The following is a 7,500-nucleotide window of genomic DNA, read 5'->3' as shown; positions in this document are numbered from 1 at the left end:
CATGGAGAGCAAAGTATACCAAGACATGGCTTTTAAAGGTAATCCACTGCTTAAATGGCAGCTAGTTCAGAGTACGTAAGATCAGGTAATGTGATGGTGCCTAGAGACCCCAGTTAATAAATGAGCTGTTAAGTTTTGCAGGTAAGTTCCATGTCTGAACAACCTACATACAAATCTTTGCAGCAGTCGAGACCCAAGAAGCTCCAAGCATGCACCACAGTGGGAAGGTCACATGTTGGAATAAGAAGCTTGATTAGGATAGTGAGTGGGGCTGTAGATACAAGCCCCTCTTAGGTGTACAGTCTAGTCCAGCCCCCCAAGATGGTAGTTATACTAAGAATGGAAAGCGAGTGCTTGAGAGATCCATGGTTCTAAAGGATTCTGCCAATACACATAAGATGTATAAGAAACTAAATGATAACCAGAATTTTTTTAAAGGTGATATGCCATTATTGGCTATTGTTGGAAACACACCTCATTTTGTCTACAAGACAGCTAATAATATAAAACGTCTCTTAAAAAAGAACAGTAACAGTAATAATCACAACCCCTTAGTGAATACCGCCATGGGAATGACTAAATGTGGAAGGTTTACTTACTGTTGGGACATCCTTTAGGGTGAAAAGTTATGTTTAGATTTGGCCAAGGAAGCCTATGGTTATTTAAGGAATGGAACTTGTATATCTAGTAGTGTAGTTTATATTGCTAAGTGTTCTACTTGTCCAGCATTTTATATCTGCAAGACAGAGAGGAAACTAAATAAAAGGATTTGTGAACATAAGTATGATATAAGACGTCGTAACGTCAACAGTGCTGTGTACAGGCATTCTGCTATCTGCCCACATTTTGTGGGTTTTAAATTTGCCGTGCTGGACATTATTGCATACGGCTTTAGAGGTGGAAACTAGGTTAGAGTATAGAGAACTGCATTGGCAGTTGAGATTAAATGCTACAAATCCTCCAAGAATTAATGACCATGTTTCCATTGCTCCCTTGTTAAAACTAAGGGCAGCAAAACTGTAGTAACGGTTAAATTTTGTGTTTTTGCATATTCATCATACACAATTTCATTGGTATTCTTAGTACTATTACTGTAGTTAGTTATTTTCTGTATTTTAACTAATAAGAAAATAAGATTTCAATTAATACTCAATTATCTTACATTTTTGTATTTTTAAAGAATTCTAGAGTTGTTAATAATTACTACAGGCTATATTACAGCTGTTTGATAGTAAACCAAGAGGTGTGATTTTATTTTTAACATGAGCTTTTTTATATTTTTATTTTTTTGGAATTGATTTTGTCTTTTAAAAGAGATATTTTTAAATTGATACAATTTCAACCACATCTTTTTAATCATACACATGCATCTTATTGATTTTTGTATGTATTTTGTTTGTTGTTGTATTCTTTGGTTCAGTTTCCAAACACTGTGGCTTTAAGCATGTGATTTTTCTTTTACTATTTTGGTTTATTGTACTAATCAGTCAATTAATGTATGCTAATGAGGGCAGTTATTTAAGTGTTAGCAAAACCCAAGGTATTATGGATGTTCTTCTTGTTTCACCGTTGCAGTCATCACATTTGGGTTATCTGCTTGTAGTAGCCCTCAGTCGGCCTGATTATCAAAGTCTTGGGTCCTGCGCCGGTTGCTGTCTCATCTTCTATGACATCAGGTAGTCAGGGGTATAAAGCATGCAGCCGATGCCATTACATCAGTCTTTCTTGCCCGTGCGGTGCCTGAAGCAGAAGCAGTTCGCAAGTGCCGGTCGGCCGACTCCTGAAATTTTCGTTTTCGAGTTTCAGAACCGAAGTCTTCAACTAAGCTATGTACCCTGCTGGGGAAACTTTTTCTTGCTCTAAACAGATGTCAGTAAAAGTAAATAATTGTATTTCTTGTGGAAAGCAAATACCTCATAAACATTTTCATTCATACTGTATTCCTTGCCTAGACCCTGACCAAGACGTTCCTCGCTGTCGGTTTTGTGCCTTATTTAAACAATGAACTATTCATCGTCGGTATATTTATGCTTCTAAATATTTTGGTACTCAATTTAATTACCCAGATATGGCTTCGGTAAGCCACCTGACTACCGACAGTCCGAAAAAACATAAAGACAGAGACAGACCGCATAGGTCCAAAGCTGCCGACGAAGCTTCTCCTAAGTTAATCGACAGTTCGCCGGTACTCAGTGAGGCGGATGTCCTTCAAGAATGCAACTGCAGTCCTGACATATGGGTTGTCCTGCCTCAGGCAGCCCCTCGGTCGGCTGGATTCCAAAGTCTGGGTCCGGCGTCGGCTGATGTCGCCTCTTCCCCGACGTCAGAGCGGCTGGGGTATAAAAGCATCAGGCTTCGCCATCTTCTCCAGTCTTTCTTGCCGCTCAGTGCCCGAAGCAGAAGCAGTTCGCAAGTGCCGGTCGGCCAGCTCCTGTGTTTTCAGTTACCGAAGTCATCAAAAAGCTAAGTACCCCGTTGGGGAACCTTTTCTTGCCTCAGCCGATGTCAGATAAAACTGCAAAAGTTAATAATTGTTTGTCTTGTGGTAAACAAATACCTCATAAGGACTTCCATTCTTACTGCCTTCCCTGCCTGGGCCCAGACCACGACGTCTTGGCCTGTGCTGCCTGTGCTTGCTTCAATAAGTGCACTCTCAGGCGCCGGGCAGAATGTGCTAAAGACTTTTTAGGGGAAAATTTCTCCAATATCATGCCGTCGGAACAACCGACAACACATATTTCCAAAAAACGGAAGGACCGGGACCGACATTCTCGGCCCGCGTTTTCCACCAACGACACGCCAAAGCCTACCGCGAGTGCATCGGTCTCCTCGGAGGCGGTAATTCAACCGCTCCAGACCAACGACACCGCTTTACCGCACACTTCTGTCCCGGAGGTTACCCTGGTGCCGGTTGTTGATTTTCCTCCAGAAACCGAAGCCCAGGACTTACCTGACACCATACCGGTGGATAAAGTTACTCCAGCACGTGGGGCAGCTAGGCCTCCGGTCCCTATGTCCATCAAGGCCTACACACGTGCTAAGGCTGCCATCCAGGCTAAGGCTCACCCTCCTAAATCTTTTTCCCAGGGTTCCACTTCTGATAAACAGATCATGACTTTAGCTGCAGATCTAATTTCTTTAATCAGAGGTGCTCAGGCACACCCAGACAGAGGTTCTCAGCCGCCTGCAGATAAAAGGCCTAGGGTTGAGCAGACAAATACCCTTTCCTCAGATGAAGCCTCTGGGGACTCAGACCATTCAGATTCCCAGGAAGAATCCTTCCAGGCCTACGAGGATTCTGATCCTGATGAATCCATTCCCTCTGCCTCTCCTCCAGAGGATATTTCTTTCGGGGAAATTCTCCACTCCATGAGAGAGCATTTTCAGTGGCAGGGCCAGGATTTCTCTGACTCCAGGAAAAGGCTACGTACTTTCCTTAAGTTACCCCAGCACAGGCCTTTAGCTATTCCCCCTGTGTTAGATGTATTGGATGATGTGTACTCAGACTCCAGTGCTTCTGATTCTCTCCCTCCTGCTCCTGTCAAGCCAGACAGGTATTACAGGGTTCCTGAAACTCATAAGCATCTCTTTAAGGCCCACTCTGTGGATCTAGAAACTATTTCTCAGGGGCCCAAAGGAGTGGCCACCTCCACGGCCAAAAACCCTTTGCCCACAGACAGGGAATCTAGGTCCTTGGATAGATGGGGCAAAAAAGTTTATACCTCAACCACCCTTGCCATGAGGGCACTTAACTGTCTTTTTCATATGTTTCAGTATCAGGATTTCTTGATGGATGATTTGCAGAAAAAGTTAGCCTCTCCTGAGCCTTTAGATAGAAAGGCCTTGCAGGATTTGGTTCATAATACTCAGCAGGTTAGCAATCATTTTCTTCAGTGTGGTTATGATGCATTGGAAGCTTCATGTAGGGCAGCTATGACAGGGGCCGTCATACGTAGACATGCTTGGTTGAAAGAATAGGCATTGCCAGATCATGTTAAAGTAAAGCTCCTAGATGCACCTCTGGAAAAACAGAAGCTATTTGGTGCTAATGCACAGGGTGTGTTGAAATCAATTGAGGAAAAGGCTAAATCAGTACAAACAGTCAAAGATTTCCTCCAGGTTCAGCCACCGAGGTTCAGCAGGAATTGGCCTTCAAAGAATTGGTCCTTTCCAGACACTGACAAGTTCCAAAGGGGAAAAAACAGGCGTGCTCGAGGTAGAGGGCAATACCGAGGCTCCTACAGGGGCCGCCAATGGCAACCAACTAATCAGAGAAATGGCGCAGGGACAACCACAATGACTTGACTTTGACACCGCCGACCAAGGCTCAAAGAGAAGCACCTTTAGGCAGAAAATTATCCTTATTTTCAAAGAATTGGCACGTTTTAACAAAGGACAAATGGATTCTGGACATAATAGACAAAAGGTTACAGGTTCCACTTCCATACCTTACCAACAAGACAAGGCATGCCAAACCTGCCACAAAATCAAAGGGCAGAGGCACTCATACAAGTTTCAAACCTGTTACAGATCAAAGCAATAGAAAAGGTTCCTCCTCAGGAACAAGGTCAGGGATTCTACTCAAGACTGCTCCTTGTTCCAAGAAAAGAAAAGCAATGGAGGCCTATACTGGACTTGTCTGCTCTAAACACTTTTCTCATTGTGCCAAAATTCAAAATGCTGACGTTACAGCAACTTCTTCCCATGCTGGGCAAGGGGTCTTGGCTGGTTACTCTGGACCTCAAGGAGGCTTACCTGCATGTCCCAATCAGACACAGTTGCAGAAGATACCTCAGATTTCTTGCAGGGTCAGAGCATTATCAATTCTCAGCATTGCCGTTTGGCTTATCTACTGCGCCCAGAGTATTCACGAAATGCCTGGCATCAGTAATTGCACATTGCAGACTCCAGGGGATACAAATATACCCTTACCTGGACGACTGCCTTATACAAGCAGACAGCAAACAAGCCTTGATAAGAAACTTGGACTATGTCATACACTTACTACAGGCTTTGGGATACACAGTCAATATTCAAAAATCAAGACTACTGCCATCCCAACAAATAATTTTTCTAGGAGCCAAACTGGACACAAACTCACAAATGGCTTTCCTCACAAAAGAAAAACAAGAACAATTACCAGATTACTTCAAAAGCCTAGCAAAGCTCACCCAGATGACTGCAAGGAAAATCCTGCAGGCCCTGGGCTTCATGGCATCTTGCATTCTTCTGATTCCACTGGCAAGACTACACATGAGAAAACTACAATGGTACCTAAAAAGTTTATGGTCTCAACACAGCCACAACTTAGAAGAAATTATACCACTCATTCCATGTCTCCAAAAGGAATTTTTGTGGTGGGCACAAGCAAGTCAATTAAACAAAGGCATGTCTTTCAACAAACCTCAAGCAAGTCAAATCATTACAACAGACGCCTCAGATCATGGATGGAGGGCAGATGCATGCAAGGGCAATGGACTCCCCGGGAAATGCATTTGCACATAAATCTAAAAGAGATGTTGGCAGTGATTCATGCAATTGAGGCCTTCGAAAAATTTCTTCAACAAGGTCATCTGCTAATAAAGACAGACAACACCACTGTCATGTGGTACATAAACAAACAGGGAGGCACCCATTCTTACCCCCTCTGCAGACTAGCAATGACTCTTTGGGAAAAGGCCCTGAAACTGAACTTACAGTTGCAATCCCAGTTTGTTCCAGGCAAGGACAATGTTCTGGCGGACAGTCTAAGCAGAAACATTTTGGACCCGCACGAATGGATGCTGCATCCTGACATTTTTTCACAAATAACTTATGCATGGGGAAGGCCGGACATGGATCTCTTTGCCTCTCACCGCAATCATCATCTGAAGAAGTTCTGTTCGAGGACACACCATCCTCAAGCCTGGAGAATGGATGCTCTCTCCTTCAGCTGGAATTCTCTGACAATCTATGCATTCCCACCTCTACCATTAATGACCAAGGTGTTACTGAAGATCAAAGCAGAACAACCGAAAGGTATTTTGATAGCTCCAGACTGGCCAAGGCAGCACTGGTATCCATTACTAAGGAGCATATCTCGCACCAAGCCGTGGCCCCTGCCTCAATGGCCTCTGCTTCTAACTCAGCACAAATACAGGACGGTTCCTCCCAACCTGCAAACATTGCAGCTGACAGCTTGGAGGGTCCCATGACTTCCACCCATATCTCTGTCTCCAAAAAAGTTCAAGAGATCTTACTGGAAGCATGCAGACCTTCCACCAGAAAAACTTATTCAGCCAAATGGAAGAGATTCATCACCTGGAATGCCAACAAGGGTCAGGATGCATCAGTAATAAGCATGCCACAGATACTAGAATACTTGGCAGAAATGCTTCATAGTGGCCTTTCATATTCTTCCATAAAAATACATGCTTCAGCAATCTCAGCAAAATACAACTGCGATCCACCTGTGTTTTCACATCCTTTGCTAAGACAGTTTCTAAGAGGGATAAACAATATCAAACCTCCCAGGAAACCACCAGTGCCTGCATGGGACCTCAACTTCGTCTTGGAAAAATTAACTCTTCCTCCTTTTGAGCCAGCAGCATCTTCAGAAATGCAATTTCTCTCCTGGAAAACAGTTTTCCTGTTGGCAGTTACCTCAGCAAGAAGAGTCTCGGAGATACAGGCCCTCATGGCAGTACCTCCATTCCTCATTTTTCATCAGGACAGAGTTTCTTTAAGAACCAATCCTTCATTCATTCCAAAAGTGATATCCAGGGTGTCTCTAAATCAAGCAGTTCACCTGCCTACTTTCTTTCCCAATCCTCAAAATAAAGGGGAAAAGCTGCTGCACACTTTGGACATACACAGACAATTATGCTACTACTTGGACAGAACAAAGGCCAACAGAAAGTCTGACCAACTATTTGTAGCTTACGCTGCTGGAGTGCAAGGAAAGGCAATTTCCAAACAAACAATTTCAAAATGGATTGGACACTGCATCAGATTCTGTTACTCCTTCCATGGAAAAGGTGTGCCAGCCGATATCAGGCCACACTCCACCAGAGCTATAGCCACCTCCACAGCCTTTCTAAGAGAGGTGGCTACAAAGGACATTCTAGAAGCTGCTACATGGAGCTCCGTGCATACATTTTCCAAACACTACAACCTGCCTTTATACTCCAGATCCCGAGCAGGCTTTGCTTCGGCAGTCCTGCAGGGCATTTTAGCTACACTATCTGTTTCTTAGATCCTACCACCCCCAGCTTGGCTATGGTATTCAACCCATATGTCAGGACTGCAGTTGCATTCTTGAAGGACATAGTACAGTTTTGTACCTACCATAAATGTAGATGTCCGATAGATATGCAACTGCAGTCAGGTTTACCCTCCCTCCTACCCCTCTGTAATTTACTTTTTTGGGTCCACTACCCCTTTTCCAACTTAGCTGGGGATAGCTTTTATGTTGTATCTGTTCATTACTATTGTGCATGTCTGGAATTTTATCCATTCTCT

General features: G+C 43.7%; 1 protein-coding gene across 4 annotated transcripts in view; it reads left to right on the top strand.

The window, feature by feature from the left end:
- MLLT6 (MLLT6, PHD finger containing) overlaps positions 1 to 7,500 on the top strand; it is a 2,458,880-nt gene that overhangs the window by 1,722,067 nt on the left and 729,313 nt on the right. The gene's annotated exons all lie outside the window — the stretch shown is intronic.

This window comes from Protopterus annectens, chromosome 13.part0, assembly GCF_019279795.1.
Source record: "Protopterus annectens isolate FY-2018-M chromosome 13.part0, PAN1.0, whole genome shotgun sequence".
NCBI lineage: Eukaryota > Metazoa > Chordata > Ceratodontiformes > Protopteridae > Protopterus > Protopterus annectens.
Note: the sequence above shows the minus strand (reverse complement) of the source record. Positions and strands in the feature narration are given on the sequence as shown.